General features: G+C 29.6%; 1 protein-coding gene across 15 annotated transcripts in view; it reads left to right on the top strand.

The window, feature by feature from the left end:
• The window catches only part of Ntan1 (N-terminal amidohydrolase 1), a 107,275-nt gene that overhangs the window by 77,500 nt on the left and 13,373 nt on the right, over positions 1-16,402 (top strand). Inside the window, exon 1 of one of the 15 annotated variants that reach the window (XM_088204766.1) lies at positions 11,343-11,539. The exons of the other annotated variants lie outside the window; for them this stretch is intronic. The gene's annotated coding sequence lies outside the window, so the exon portion shown is untranslated. Of the gene's footprint in view, positions 1-11,342; positions 11,540-16,402 lie in introns of those variants that run through there. 15 annotated transcript variants of the gene reach the window in all.

The raw sequence follows: 16,402 nt of genomic DNA, 5'->3' as shown, positions 1-16,402 counted from the left end.
AAAAAATGAATTAAACGGTCAGAACGAACTCTTCTTTTCATTCCTTATCTCAAAACATATGTCCAAATGAGCATAATGTTTGCGTTATTTTTTTAAGTTTGTATACGTTACACCAAATCCGTGAAATTGCTTGTTAAGTAAAAAAGCCAAAAAATTGCACAATTAATGAAAAGTGAAAGCCCGTTGCTTCATTTATAAAGTAGGCAAATTATCTGCCGAATGCGTAAATTAGGCAGTTTTCGTGCATTAAGCAAATGTCATTTCAGTATATAAAAATAAATCTATCATTAGCTACAGTGGTGTTCATCTTCATTTAGATTGCCAAAAAATATTATTTAGGTTTTTATTGTAATTTTTTCTAGAAGCTTTTTTGACCATTTTAGACCTGTTGATTTGACCACTATATTGGGTGGTCCAGTTGTTGAATGAAAGGTGGTTTAATTTTTGAACCTGATATATTTCAATTTAAAAAAGCAGTTTGTTTGAGTCGTAAGGAGATTGTAAAAACGGGAGCATGTTTTTCTTCACCAAAAAGTCAAATTTCAAGCGCTGTGTAAAAAGGTGCGTTTTCGTGACTGAGCAAAAAAATATCTGCATTGATCAATCGGACTTAGTCCTTTTTTAATTTCTTGTATGATTTTTAGTCTTAGGATCATAACACATGATTCGTCTTCTGTTATTTCTTTATCTAACGCTCTTTTCAGAAAATCATTAAAAAATCCAAAAAGTTAATTTTTTTATTCACAGACAAGCTTTTTATGTAGCAATGTGCAAAACGTCTTATGCTTGCACTATACTCTCTGGAAGTCGGAAGTCTGCAAGTTGCGGCCACATTGCCACAAATTTCATATGTCGTCCGGACGGCGGCTGCTGTCACGTACAGCTGGCATATTTGCGCGCGATCGAAAAATGTGCCAAATAATTGCAATTTTTAAATTGTCATATTATTAAAATTACGCTACTGATAATTATAAAAGTTTGTGTGGGCTCTCACCAATACAATATCAGTGAAAACTTTTCAAGCAAAATCTTTGTCGGCTTTTGCAAAATGCCATAAGGCATAAAAATAAAACTTCAGAATACGAACATCACATCTGTGACTATCCTAGAATTTGTCGCCATCGATTCAAAATAAGAATTCGTTATGGTGTGACATTTATATAAGCCGATCTAGGAAAATACATAACGATATTCGAAACGATTTTTTTACAAAATCACCACTAATTATTTTTTAATTATTTAATTTTATATGAAAAAAACATAATAACGATATCTGTTAGAAGAATATACTATCAAAAATATAATTAATCCCTTTTGGTGCACTAAAATATTCAAAGATGTCAGTAAGAGTCTGTTGAAGTCCCCGATAAGCATGTGATATTATAACTTGACCACGTGACCTCAATGCAGCGCTCGACATGTGTGTTAACGTGCATACTGAAATTGAACCGTGTTTCTCGTTCTATTTCAGTTTGCGAAAAACCATATCATTATCTCTCTCACTCTCGTCACTTAACACGCGAGAGAGTGAAAGGGGAAGTATCTCACTGCTCGCGCTCGAAAGAGCAGCTCCGACTTCGGTCCGTTTGCCGACAATGTTCGGAAGCGCTCGAAGCTAGCCAAGTCGATTGAATTACCGCCACTTTATCTCCCTTTCTCGGTAACCTCGGACAACTTCCGAGAGATTTTAGAGCGGGCAGAACCGAACTCGACCGAAGTAACCCATTATATTCTCCGTCCTTGGGCAACCTTGGCCAACTTCCAGAGAGTATAGTGCAAGCTTTAAAATTCAATGAATTGCTCGCTTGTTCTGCGATCATCCTTTCGCTATCACAGTTCGCATAATTTCCTCATTTTAGTATTTTATTGGCGAGCTTCGCCTTTAATATTTTCTTGATCCTCTAAAGGGTTTGTGTCACTAAAAAACGTATTTCTTGACGGAGTAGCATATACATTATCCTTCGTTAAATTTGCAAATGTTTTGTTTCACTGCAAACGTAGCGAGGACCGAACAATACCGTACACAAACAGAGATAGCGCAGCACGGACTCAATCAATCGAGGTGAAACTAGTCAATATTACATATAAAATATATATTGACCATTTTACTCTCAAATTTGTACGTTCGCTTTATGATAAAGTTTAAGAAACACTGTTCTAAAATATTTCTATTTGCGAATCTCATCTAGCAATATCTATTAACAATATCGACCGGGCGCGGAGACAATAAAACCGAAACCGGTCGATGACGGTCCATAATAGGAGTCGTACGCGTGTGTAGCAGCAGCGTGCGAGGGCACCGAGCGGCCGGCCGACGGGAGGGGCATAATTGGCTTTTGTGTATATACGAAACATGAGCATATAAATCGGGAAGGAAAAATAATGTACACGAGCAATAAATGCGGCGGACACAACACAGCGGAACACAACATGAGCGCCATTAGACAGGACGGCCACGATCGCACAATAAAAAGTCATCCTCTTCTCGTGTCTCGAGACGCTACCCTCGGGCCGTAGGGAGCTAAAGCTGAGGACCTGGCCCCTCCCATTCGCTCTATCGCGGCTTCTACTACAATGTCCGGTATATCCTTAAACGTTTCGCGATCGAGCTCGCCCGTGACCCGGGACGACGGGAACAATAATCGATTATTGTACAGTGCATACATTAAGTGCTCTTTGAGTTTGAGTTTAACCCTTTTAAGCGCCGGGAGCGAGCCGAGAATAATCATTGGCAACGGGAGTCAAATCCCTTATCGGTTAAATCCAGTGACAGGAGGCTATTATTTAATTGATATGATTAATCTGGCTAAGCAACATTTTTTTTGTATTTGTTACTCACAAACGCAACACAATTTTTTTATAAAAATAATTTTCATTATTAAATTTCTAATTAATAAAAATATTCAACAATTAATTTCTGGACACCAAAAATATACTTGTACTAGATTCCAAGGCAAAAATTTAAGAGCATATATTAATCATGCTTAAACAATTTTTAATGTCAGCAAGTTTAAACGGAAATAATACTGACTATCGAAAAATAGAGAAGTGATTAAATGATTCGCCATTTAAATATTGGGTTAGCATAAAAAAACAGTTATTAAATCATTTGGACATCATACCATCTTTTTGTCGACAGTGAAAAATACCAGGTTCAATATCTGTTTAACAAACAAACTAAATTTTATCAGCAAGTAAACATATCTTTAGTCAGCTTAATATTTATGCATATTCAAAATAAATAGTTATTACTTGGTCATAATATTTATGTTTTTGCATATTAAAATCATTAGCTACATGAATATAATGGTATAATGGTTAATTTATTTGAGTTAGGTTTTGGTTTGAACAGCTAAATTTTACAGCTTGTCAAAATTTTATTAAATCTGACTTACGATTTGCCTTTTTATTACTTATATTGCTGCAAATGTATTTAATTAGCTATATAAATAGCTATAGTGCTGCTTAATATGACATTATTTGCTAATCAATATTGTTCTACTTGTTGTGACTCAACAACTGGCGGGAAAACATTTTAGAACTGACCAAAACCTCAATATTATGCTCACCGTGTAAATGATAGCCGCAAATAATATTTTCATATAATTTTTATTATGAACATGTGGCATTAAAAGTATTTTTAATAATTAGCAACGTTTTCATGATTGCAATAGAATCTTTATAGCAAAAGTAAGACGTGGAAATGAATATAAATATCTACATATGTTACAGCAATAGGGATTAATTCTATGATTTAAGCAAAGATTCATGGTAACATTTTTTTCAACCATAAAGGCGTTTAGATCGGGATAAAAATAACAAAATGTAATTTCTAAGAATGAATTTAATAACAATCAAAATGATTATATCACCATTAATTTATAGTTTCTGAATCCTCTGGAAAGTAGCTATGGATACACTCAAAAGGAAAACCATTTTATTTTATTAACACAGGATTCAAAATCAATCTTAGGAAATGATGTCTTTATTAGACTTTCATAAGTTTATAACTGCATAATAAAAGTTCCCTGTATTCTAAGAATGAGTCATGTTTATGACGCCTCTTCTAACAAAATTTTAACAAGAGCATCTTTAAAATATTTAATGCGTCGCAAATTCCTTTATTATTCTAGAAATTGATCCATTAATATCGACAAGACATCCTAAAAATTGGGGTGTCCAATTCTTACCTTTTGCATAAGAGAAATACATTTAATTTTACTTAATTGTAAGATTTTTAAAAATTTATCTTAGATATTTAGTAGGATAATTTTATAAATCCCATTTTTATTTTAACCATATATGTTATCATTAAAAACGGGATAAGCTAAGTGTGTAAGAATAAAGTAATACATGTTTCACAACCATTTTTGTGAGTATAATGCTTGTTATTAATAGGTTTCTAATTAAATTTTTTTTTTAAATATTATATAACTCACATTATGTAATATGTTATGCCATCTTTTTTTGCAGTAACGTCATTGACTCTCGTTTTTCTTGCGGTACATTGCAAAAAATAAAATGGATTCGCGCAATTGAAAAACACATTTCTCTAATTTGTATCATCTACCGTGAAAATTTTCAGAAATACCACAACAGATTCGCAACACAATTGAACAACCAAGACGTTATCCGGTATTTCAAATTAAATTTATATAACATCATATTTTTTATGTCGATGTTAACAAATAGGCGTGTAGACACAATTGCTTGTGTATACATATCCATTTTTTACGTATCGTTATTATACTGGTATATTTACAAGCCGTTAGTCGATTATTAGTAAAAAAGAAACCTAATATTAACAGTACATAATATACGTGGCGCATTATCGATCTTGTCCTATTCATCTGTCGGTCCATTGTGCGACTTTCATCGATCGAGGGCAATAATTCAAAATCGCGCGACCATCGATCACGCGACTGACAATGAACTACAGGGCGCTCAAGAGGTTATTTTTTAATAATATTTTTTAAATAAACAGCTTTGTATTTCATTTTATTGCATCTGTGACTATCGGCTAAATAATACATTGAAACCGAATTTTTGGATTATAAAAATACCTTCTAACACTGCATTAGAGATCGACCAATTTTTTTTAATTAACCGAATATTGTATTAATGTTCTGGTTAAAACAGAAATAGAAACCATGAATCAAACCAAAACTTAAAAACAATGCGTTGCAAACACAAGATAACTTTATTTGATATAAAGTTAAGTTCAAAGAAGCTAAGTGTATGAATAAAAAACTTTTTTATTCATAAACTTAGAATTTTTCAAAAATTCTTTATAGACATTTCTTTCTCGATAAAATAGCAGATTTATTGTGTTAAATATATCCCGAATATTGCGTCGATAATTAATTATAGCTTGACATTAAAATTAGTCCAGAGTCTTATACATAGTACATGTTTTGGGATGTTGAAAAGTTTCCGCCACAGATGCTTTTATTACTTTTAGTAGCGAATCTTTTGACTACCACTGACGTAAAGGATATGGACTTGAATGTCAATAAGCTTAAATGACAGCCGCATGTTGCCATCTAGACTTTCTTAAATAATAAAGAGGCTCTTGTTCGCGTAGAAGTATTTCTTATTCAGATAACGCCACTGCAATAGTAAACGAGGAGCTATAATAATAATCATATAAACGTATAATAGCTTCCTGAATGATGAGAAGCAATAGTTGGTGTAATGTTGCTGTTGCTATCTTATATTGTATATAATTGTCTCATATATAAATGCAGTACTTTTTTGTAATAAGAAAAAATATGGAAATAACACACTGTTAATATTTTATTAAAAAATACACATTCAGTTCTATACAATTTAATTTATTTTATTTAAGACAAATTTTATCAACTCCTTTCCTTGCTAAATGTCGTTCTCTTAAGTAGACACATATCAACCACTTACTTTGATGGATTGGTTATTCTCAGAGATGGTCCAAAAAGTTTGATGAACAAAAGTGCTTCAATTGTCTTAGTCTTCAACGAAGATCTTAATGGGGTGGTAATTAGATTCATCTTTGGAAACCCGCGCTTAAATTCGTGTAAAATGTCTAGAAATGGGAATGGTATTCAGATTCCGTATCAAATGGAACAATTTTTCTGGATATCTTTTCTAGAATGTATTAACGGAATACACAAATCATTTCTTTTTCATTTAGTTGCATTTTGATTGACAAGCTTCTAATTTCAGTTGAGTATTAACATCTTCATGACAATGTTACGCCAATTTATCTTCTTTGATATCAAGCAATCTTTTTTCGAAAGACTTTTCTACCAAATCCAAAAATAAATTTATCAGTGAATTTATTCCAACTAGGAGTGTGACTTCGTAGCCAGTGAGACGCTTAGTGGAATCTGGTTAGTTTTATTAGATTATATTACAATTTCGACAGACGATAAATGGCGAGACGTTTTCTCCGAGCGGTGGTGGAGAAGCTGGCGCAGTGGTGATGTTCGTGGGAGGTCCTCAGATTTCTAGTAGGTGGTGTGGCAGCGAGTGTACAGCGGAAGATCCATCTCTGCTACGGTGGTGCTCGTATCGAGGAGTTCCTCTCGGAATGTTAGGCCCATGACAGTATGTTGTCTGCGGGAGGAGGGCCTCCACTCTTCGAGTAAGTGCTTGTGACTACCTTCTCTTCATCGGAGTCCAGGCTTAAGTATCCAGGACTGCAAAGCTTGCTGACCAATCACATTCATGCAGTGATCATCTCGTTTCTTAGAACAGCGAAATAGGTATACGTCTTTAGAAAGTGACATTTGCTTGATGACCATTGTCCAAGGTCGTATTCTGTTGCAACAGAATCTTGTAGATCCGGTGATTTATTATATCCGTAACCGTTTCGCAACAAAGAATTTTACAGTAAGAACACTTATTTTTTCTGGTCGTAACGAGGGGTTTTGTGTAGTCCATCCTTTACGCTATTGTTTCTTTGTTGATGGATGGTCATTTTGGTCACAGTAAATTAAGTTTTGAGAATAAGACCCTTTCAAACGTGGGCATCTATGTGTGGTTGCCACAATTTTTTATTGTGTATCGTAAAAATTCCACTTTATATTATTTGGCAATTTTATCATACTGATTCAATGACATTGAGCTTTAAAGCATTTTTTTTATTTAGACAAACGTTTTTATTAAATCGTTTCTGTATAAAAAATTAGCGAATTGCTTAAGTATCATGGTACTTGATAAAATACATATATATTTTATTGCCAGTTCAAGGGTATGTGCCACACTATACCTAATTTCAATTTTTTAATTTTGAATATATATGAATATGTATACATATGTACGTTCTATATTTTTATTAAAAAAGAGCAAAAAATCTTAAATTGTCCTAATAAGTGATTTTTTAAACTTGAATTAAAACTATTCTGATTTGTTAATTTTTAATTACTATTATATTATTTTAAAAGAACGCGTGTCTCTTTGGAATTTCACTTTAATCAATGACAGTTAACAATTGCATCTGAGTATGCAGTTAAATGATTGATGTTCTTTGTTAACTTTCAAAAGTCAAGTAATCCTAAGTAAATAATTAATAATATTTCATATGATGTACGGTTTTTTGGTTCACATTACAATAAAGATAAAACACTATAGATAAAAATGCCCACTTATTAAACAGTATCGACGGTGACGTTAATTGATTAAAAAAATAACTAAAACACTAACTCATATTATAAGCAGATAACAATAAAGTGTACGTTTTAACGGCTTTTGACCGTATCTTAATGCATCGCCAGTAATCTGTAATATGATAATAAAGTATATACTATGTATTCAATCTCAATTTTTGTATATACATAAACAACTCTCGATTTTCACAATCTACACACTGCATCCGACGTTAATATATAATACAAGTTATAAATAAATACGTACGTGCGCGTTTAATGTTATTTATAAATATATAATATAAAACGCGAGTCGCTTTGTAATTTGTGCGCATTGATTGCTCTTTATGTGTGTAATTGTCGGTTCGTTTTGTATCGAGAGGCGTAATGATCTCGCCCTTGCATGTGTCATTAGTGTAAATAATAATTTTATTATATTTAATAATTGCTTGTGGTGTTATGAAGGCGAATTAAGTCGATTACAGGATCCGGCTTTGATGCGTGTATAAGATGAGGCGTTTTTTGTTTCGTTCGTGATAAAGCGCCGAAGGTCCTTTTTGGCAATTTTATAAAAAAAAGTAACTCTTTCACTACCGCGTGATTTCAATTTCTTGTGATTTTAATTTAAATACAGTATATCACGGTACTGGTAAAAGGGTTTTATGGACAAGCATCTGCGCTGTCGGCTGCGGTGGCGAAACTTTTGATTTATCGACTCAATTTCAAAGTTCTCGTTGTTTTTAAGAAAGTTTATATTCACGGAATTTCTATTTTCGAACCGTTTTCAATATAATAAAGCAATAAAACCGGATTATCTAGTACGGCGCTTAATGGTTAGGGCAGCGCCGAGATATTTATCTCGCGAGGCGTTTCCAGCTAAGTTTTCAATTAAATGCCTTCGAACGCTCTTCCGAGGTTCGTTGGGTTACTGCTAAATGCTATTACAGAACGATACTTTTGGTTAATGTTGCAATTTCTATTAAAAATAGCAGACATATTAATGTGTTTTACATAGAATATATTATATATTAATATATATCTCGAGAAATCGACGTATAATTATTGTTATTAAATACGGGTTTCGATTTACTAATTATTAATAAAATAAGGCACTGTAATATATGCATATAGCGTTTAATGTGTACTCTTATAAATTGACATGTTTCCATATCTAACGGTCGATATGTGTAATTATCGGTTAATATCATACGTACATTTATAGGTCAAAAATGTATTTTATTTTATGATTTTCATTTTATTTAGAAAAAATATAATGATTTAATAATCCAGTAAACTACCGCCTAAATACAAATTGATTTATATTTAAAAGCAGTAAAAGCAGCATCATTATATCTCGATTATACTGATGTACAACAATATTATCGCTACAATGATAAATCAACTCGATTTATATGTATTATTTTATACTTTTATTTTGAATTTTTGAAGTAGAAAAAGTGAAATTTTTGATACATAAACCTCTAGAAAATATTTTCACTTTTTTGTCGTTATTTTATTAGTTAATATTTTTTTAAAGTACTTTTACTGTCGTTATTTTATTAATTAATAAGTTTTTTAAAGTCTAGTTATATCATATTAAGTATCTAACACAGGTTACTACCTTTATTTATTACCTTAGTTTATATTATGATATAAATATGGATATTTATCAACTGTTAGAGACTTTTATTCACTGAGGAAAAGTTGGTATAAACTTTAAAGATCTTTTTTTCGTTGGTATATATTTTAAGTTGAAGTTGAAGTTTTTACGTTGGTATATAAAACAAGGAATGCCAAAATTTACAAAAAATAAAAAACTAGTTTAATTATGTATTTAAAAGGACACCTTAAATACCTATTATATAAAAGATGTGCATTTAATTTTAACAACTAATAATTTTCTTTAGTTGTTGACTTCTTGATTTATTTATTAAAGCGCATCGTTTTATTTATTTATTGTTTGATTTTTTTGTACAGATTTTATTGTTCATTAAAATATTTTTTTTATTTAATTGCGTTTTAATTGATCAATAATTTGCTCTGTTCAATGCTCTCTTTGATTTCTATAGATTTTATTATAGTGATGAGGGTTGAACTACAATTATTGTAGAATATAAATCAAAACCTGTCAAGTCAAATCTTAGTCCTTCCATAATAAAATCAAATTTATTTATTGCATTCCTTTGTGCAATTCGTAACGCATTAAAATGCATTCTCTCTTAACATTTTACGGTCTAAAGTTGTTTATTGAACGTCGCGCGTGACTCGATACAGTTTTTTTTATTTTCTGTGTGAAATCCGATTGTTTTCGAGATTAAAATTTAAACGCTGCCTAATTATTGGCAAATTGTCTAGTGGAACAATGGATTCGACGTGCGAAGGAGGCTTTCCTCTTCTGATTCGGTTAACTTAACCGTCAAGTTAATTGGCTTAATGGCCGGTAACTGTGTTTCGAGTCGAGTCTCGTTGCGTCGAGATGGCTCATTCAATTTAACGTGTACGTGTATTAATTTATCTTTGTAAACTTTTTGTACAATAATAAAAAAAACGCTTGTTTCTAATGTATAAATCATTTATTGAAGGTTAATTATAGATAAATAACAATTATCATTCATTGCACTGTATTGCATCATAACGTCGTTATAATTACTAAACATTTTTTTAATATTCATATCTCACTTTACGCTGGTAAAACGTGTCGTTATAGATTTTTTTTTATTTCAAAATAATGATATTATCCGAACGACGACGACGGTACGCACAGACGTTAAATAAACGACAGGTCGCATAACGAGAGAATATATTGTTTTAGATAAAGACAGTATCACGCTACCACTTTTTGATTATGATGAAGTATTTATATTGTTTTTTTTTAATATATACTATATATATGAGCGCAGTACTATGATATATGTTTACGCGTAATTTCGCATTTTTTTATACTTCTCCTATCTTTTCGCATATTGGGATTTATACCTAATCGGGTAGTCGACACTATTTCATTATGATTAGAATTATTTATTATTCCTTTTTTTAATAAAAGGATTGATAGGAATTATATATATTTTTTTAGTGGCGCTTTTTGTTTAGTTTATTAGTAAGAGCATTTTTTTTAAATTGAATGGAGTAGTTTTAATAATAAAATATTTAAGGACAGAATGGAAAACCTCGATAGTAACATAGAAAAGAAAAATCAAAAATGTATATAAAATAATTAAAATATTATGACATAGTTGGTGTTTACAATGAGACAACGACACACATGTTTAAAATATATTATGGCAAGATAAGATCCGTTTTATGGAGATAGTGATTTATGGCCACAAAAATAATCTTCGAACTCGACGAATTATCATCGCTCATCATTTTTAACATCTTTCACATTATTTATGTCTGCGTTTGTCTTTATCTCATAGATAAAATAAATAAAACAAAAGTTATCTCTAAAATAATATTGAGAAGATATTTTCAAAATAAAAACATCATCCTTGGATAATAATATTAAATGTTAAAATATACTACTTTTATAATCCTTCAATAATAATGTTAAACGTTTAAATATTTTCGATTATTGTTGCGATAATTTTTATTTTTAATAATGTTTTTTAATTATTATTTATTTATTTAATGTGCTGCTCGAATAACACTCGAACATGTTATGAGCTCATAATCAGCATCCGATTATGTACATTCTCAATGTGAACCAATCGTTGCTTTAGGAGATAAGATAACACTTTATAACGCAGACATTGGTCACAATGTTCCATTATTTATTCATTCAGTGATTCTTGGTGTTCTGGGTTGGTCGTATACATAGTGTATTAGTTTCATCGGTCGTTCGTTTAGTTCATACTTATATTTCTTAGAAGTGTAATTATATTCATTGAACTGTTTTAGCGAGTGACGTAGTTGAGGTAATATAGTATCTTATTAATATTTTATGATGATTTTTTCCCGTCTATATTATGTTATTTGGTGATAAGAAAACTGCTATGTTCGCACATATGTACATAAAATATTTTTAGATTATAAGCAACGATAATGTATAATGTATGTATTTTATATCAGATATAAAATCATTAAAACCACATATTGTTGGTTAGAATTTTTTCAAGCTTAATGATATAAAATAAGCATAGAATACAAAATAAGGATTGTATTGCCCTTAAAGCTGTAATATCTACAACTTTAAATATATGTTGCGACATGATAGGCGTAAGCCAAATGTGTTACAACGGGGTAAATAAAATCAATAAACAGACTAAAAAAAGTCTTAATAATAAAATACTACCATTGCAGCTTACAATCAATATATGTCACTATGTACAACCTAGCTCGATTTTATTTTAATATCTCATGATGATATTCATCCGTGAGATTAGAACAATCTAGGAAAACATATAATCAGATATGAATTATAATTTCAAAATTTCAAATTAGTTCCGAGCTACCAGACATAATATAAATTAAACAATTTAAAATTATTTCCTACATGTTATTTTGCATATTTTAAAAAAGTATGTAATATATCATGTTTAACAGAGGTTATTAACTTTTTTAAAGCACTTCTAAAATGTTATCATATATTTAATTTTGTTGTTTTATGTTACATATATTCATTTGTATATATTTGTTTCGCTGTTATTTTATTTTATATTATCTGTAATTGGCATCTATGGATTATATTCTTTTAGAAATTTAAAAAAATTTAGACTTGTGCGACGATTCAGTATTTTTTGGTTATTTTGGATAGTAAACCAAAAGATATATATATTGTTATTGGTTTCAAGCTTTTTTCTTAGTAACATGTTATTTAATTGACTCATTGCTGTTAAGATATAGATTTTTCTGTGAAGCTATTATTAAACGCGCTGTTTTGCTTTAGTTTGATTAGTATTTTTTCCATTGAAATTAAACTCCTGGTTATAATCTTTTCTGGTCTTGCGTACTTCAATGGTTAGTATTTATTATATTAAGAGCAGAAAGTAAACGATTAGAATAGATAATCTTAGTTTCCCTAATTTGTACATTTCTTGTAAACCTGACGTAAGAACAGGTTTCTCTATAAATTCAGAGCATAAATAAACCGCAGTAAGCTATTTTTTCCAACAGATAATGTTTCGCAAATTCACATATGTTTTATTTGAAGAAAGGTGTAAATATTGTAGCAAAGAAAGCGACGAAAATTACATTAAATTTTTGTACATATGCTATCAATTATTTGATTAAATTACTAACCAAATGCAATATTCTCCCAATAACATAAATTATCAGCAAATATTTTAACTGTTGTAAATTATCATTATTTTTTATATAAATATTGTAAAGGTTTATAAGTTAATTGTTCAAGTTATGATTCTAAATACACAATTTATTACGTTTAACTCAAAGCTTGCCTAATATCAAAGTAGTTTTGATAATGATAATTTATAGTGTCTTTCTCATTATGTTTTCCATTTGATAAATTTGCACTTAGAAAAAAATGTAATATACATTATGTATTTATATATTTTTATAAATTTCATTTACAACAATTTGGGTTAATGCTTTGCATATAACTTACATATATTATAGTTAATAATTAAAATATAAATAAACGTAAATAATGGTAAAACATTTATTAAAACCTAGGAGTACATAATTATTGAATTATTAATTTATTTTCACTCGTATTTTATGATTTATTTAGCATTTACAAGAAAACATTGATTCGTATTTCATTTAGCCGGCCAATTAATCATTGCCAAGGATTTATTTTCATCCTTATGTACAATAAAGTCGAATTTAAATGTTTGCTAATTGTAATTTAATCGGAAGTCTCTGTCTCTTTCCTCACCACCTGCTCTGAATGCAGCTGTAAATTTAATTTAGTTAAAAACACTACTTGTTCTGAAAATTCAGGTGGTTGTAATCCATTTAAAAAGTTTGTATAAATTTATAACTTAAAAAAAATATATTTTTAAGTATTTTATAGAATTTTTGTTAATTTTATCGAAAAATTGTTGAGATGAATTTTATCGTTTCTTTTGAATAAATTATAACTGTAGATTTTCAGTAAAACAATATCAAATAATTAGAACATCGTTTATGAATATAATTTACAAACGATTAAGAACAAAACCAGTGTTTTGAAAATCAATTTAATACACCCAAAATCTGGTTAAACTTTAGCACTGAACACTAACCTCATAGTATAAGTAGGATATCGAAATATTTTTTGGTAATTTATATAAATTGGTTAATGTACTTTAAGGTAAAAATTGCAAATTCAACATTCCGATCTCGAATTAATAAGTGTGCGGGAAAATCCCAGATTGAAAAAACCCCAGATTAAATTAGTCAGAAACAAATATAATTTTCTTGCGAAATACTACTTCGGTAGCTGCAGAGTGACAGAGTACTTGACAAAAAAATATGAAAATTTAGAACGAGATATTTCAAAAATATTTATAAGACTAGATTGCTTTAATCATTTTGTAAGATGTTTAGATTACTCGAAAATCTTCTAATAAGTTTAAAAGCATATATGTACACATGTATTACTGATTTAGTTAATTTTAAAGTAAATTAAAAAAGGGGTAATAAAATATGTATTGTTCTACTCACTATCGACGAATATTAAAATATTTTTATCAAAAGCAATTAATTGTTTTATATTTACATATTATTTTAATTTTAATATTATCGCATATAATGTCATTTAGCCATAAAGAAAAATGATACAATTTTGCTGTTAAAATGTTAGAGTTTTAAACATTTTTTAAATTTAGACGTTCAGTTTCTATTCTTCTAGTCTTATTTTTAGCTATACACATTTTTAATAAACAATTGGCGTTTACTTGGGCATAAACTTAAAATGTAGTGACCAATTTCCCTTTATTCTCTTAATTTAATAAAATGATCATTAATGGCACATGCTTAGTTTCACGCAGAGTGATTTCCAGTCTAAATTTAGGTTCAGATTTGAAGAGCATATAATGTAAATATTAGTTATTTTATTCGGTAGTGAAATTAAGTGAAAATTCACATTGCAAAAGTATAGTTAGTATCATAATTTATTTTAGTCTATACAGAAGATTCTAAACTTGGGGTTGCTTAAGGATAAATATACGATCTACATAGTATATTACACTGATCGATAGCAATACACATTTAATAACAATTGTTGTGTCGCTCTGTGAGTGCATACATATTTTAAATTATGTTTATATATCATAAAAATAAACTGGACTCGTGCGCTGAATAGGAATAATAACCGATATATCCGTCAGTGTTGTTTGCGTCTTGACTTATCTCTCAAGTGCGATTGTTTTTTTTTGTGTGAACTGGTGTCAATGCATCACGATGCATCCACGGGCTACAACCACATTATCTCCACCATTAGTTTTTGTACTTGAAGTAAGTAATTATCTCGAATGCTCACCCTTGGCAGGTGCTAAAATGGCGAAAGTTACCTAGGCGTAGGAGCATCATCGCTCACGTCCGAGAATGACCATCATGATTCATGTCCAGCCGCGTGTGATATGCAAAACTTGGACAATCAATCATGATTTTGCCATAAATCAATAATGTGAGTGTATGTAAGTTCATGTGATAAAATATGAGATGAGTATCGATGCGAGCACCTATCTGTCCGTTAACGCGATTTAGAGAAATGAGCATTTATAATTATAGACATTTAATGCTCTGCTAGAAATGTTTTCACTATTTTATTTTTGAAATGTGTCATTAGATTAAAAATAGTCCAAGTCATTAATGTTTAAATGCCACATGATCAAATCATGCACACGATATAGGTTAAACAAATTTCTAAACCATCAATCTGAGACGCAATAGCTTAAGAAATGTTTTGTTTTTCATTACCAATTGTTACAGTCAAATATTTTTTATTAATTTAGATCAATAGAATCACTAATTTAGATCATTCGTCTACAAACTCAATACATAGAGAGCTATATTAGAAATTAAAATGATCTTAAAATATTTTTATAAAATTCGCAAAAAAAAATAAAATCACTCCATAGACTAAAAAAAGGTTTTGAGACTTTTCTTTAAAAAATGTGTTTATCTTGAATTGTTTGACCACGCAGTGGCCAAAGCTCACTTGAATGTTTTATCTATAGTAGATTTTTTGTTCAATGATATTAACGCGATTTATTTTATCGCTTAAAGAACCTGTAATTTATAATTTTATTTTATTAGAATGTTGCAGAAATTCTGAGACTCTTTTTTAAAAGCTTAAAGCGTATTTAAATTAGCTGCGCAGCGAGAAATTGTTTTTATGATTTTAATAAAATGACGTAGTAAATATTTTATATTATTATTTATAAAATATTTTTCTCATGAATATTTATATTTATTTTTTTATAATAAGAAACGGTTTTTTTAAAATGGCAAAGAATAAAAAATATCTATAATTTTCGTTTTTGTAGTAAAGTATTTTTTTCATTATTTTTTGTGCAACTTAAAGGTCACTTGAAGGGCTTGACAACTTATACTTAAATAGATTTCCCGAATACCACTGGTATTGACTCAAAATACATATACAAAAACTTTAATAAAATGTAAAATATATACTTTATATTTAAAATTGATACTTTGATTCAAATTTAATTAAAAATTTATAATTTATTATACTATGATTAGGAACAAAGCCATATAAAATATGTTTTTGCTGTTAACTGCTTATCAACATTTTAAAAATAGTTTTTATTACAAATTATATAAATAATATTAAATAATTAAAACCGAAATATATTTTTCTTTGTTGTTATAGT

Source organism: Plectrocnemia conspersa, unplaced genomic scaffold (assembly GCF_051122295.1).
Source record: "Plectrocnemia conspersa isolate PC_06_02 unplaced genomic scaffold, ASM5112229v1 ptg000014l, whole genome shotgun sequence".
NCBI classification, from domain to species: domain Eukaryota; kingdom Metazoa; phylum Arthropoda; class Insecta; order Trichoptera; family Polycentropodidae; genus Plectrocnemia; species Plectrocnemia conspersa.
Note: the sequence above shows the minus strand (reverse complement) of the source record. Positions and strands in the feature narration are given on the sequence as shown.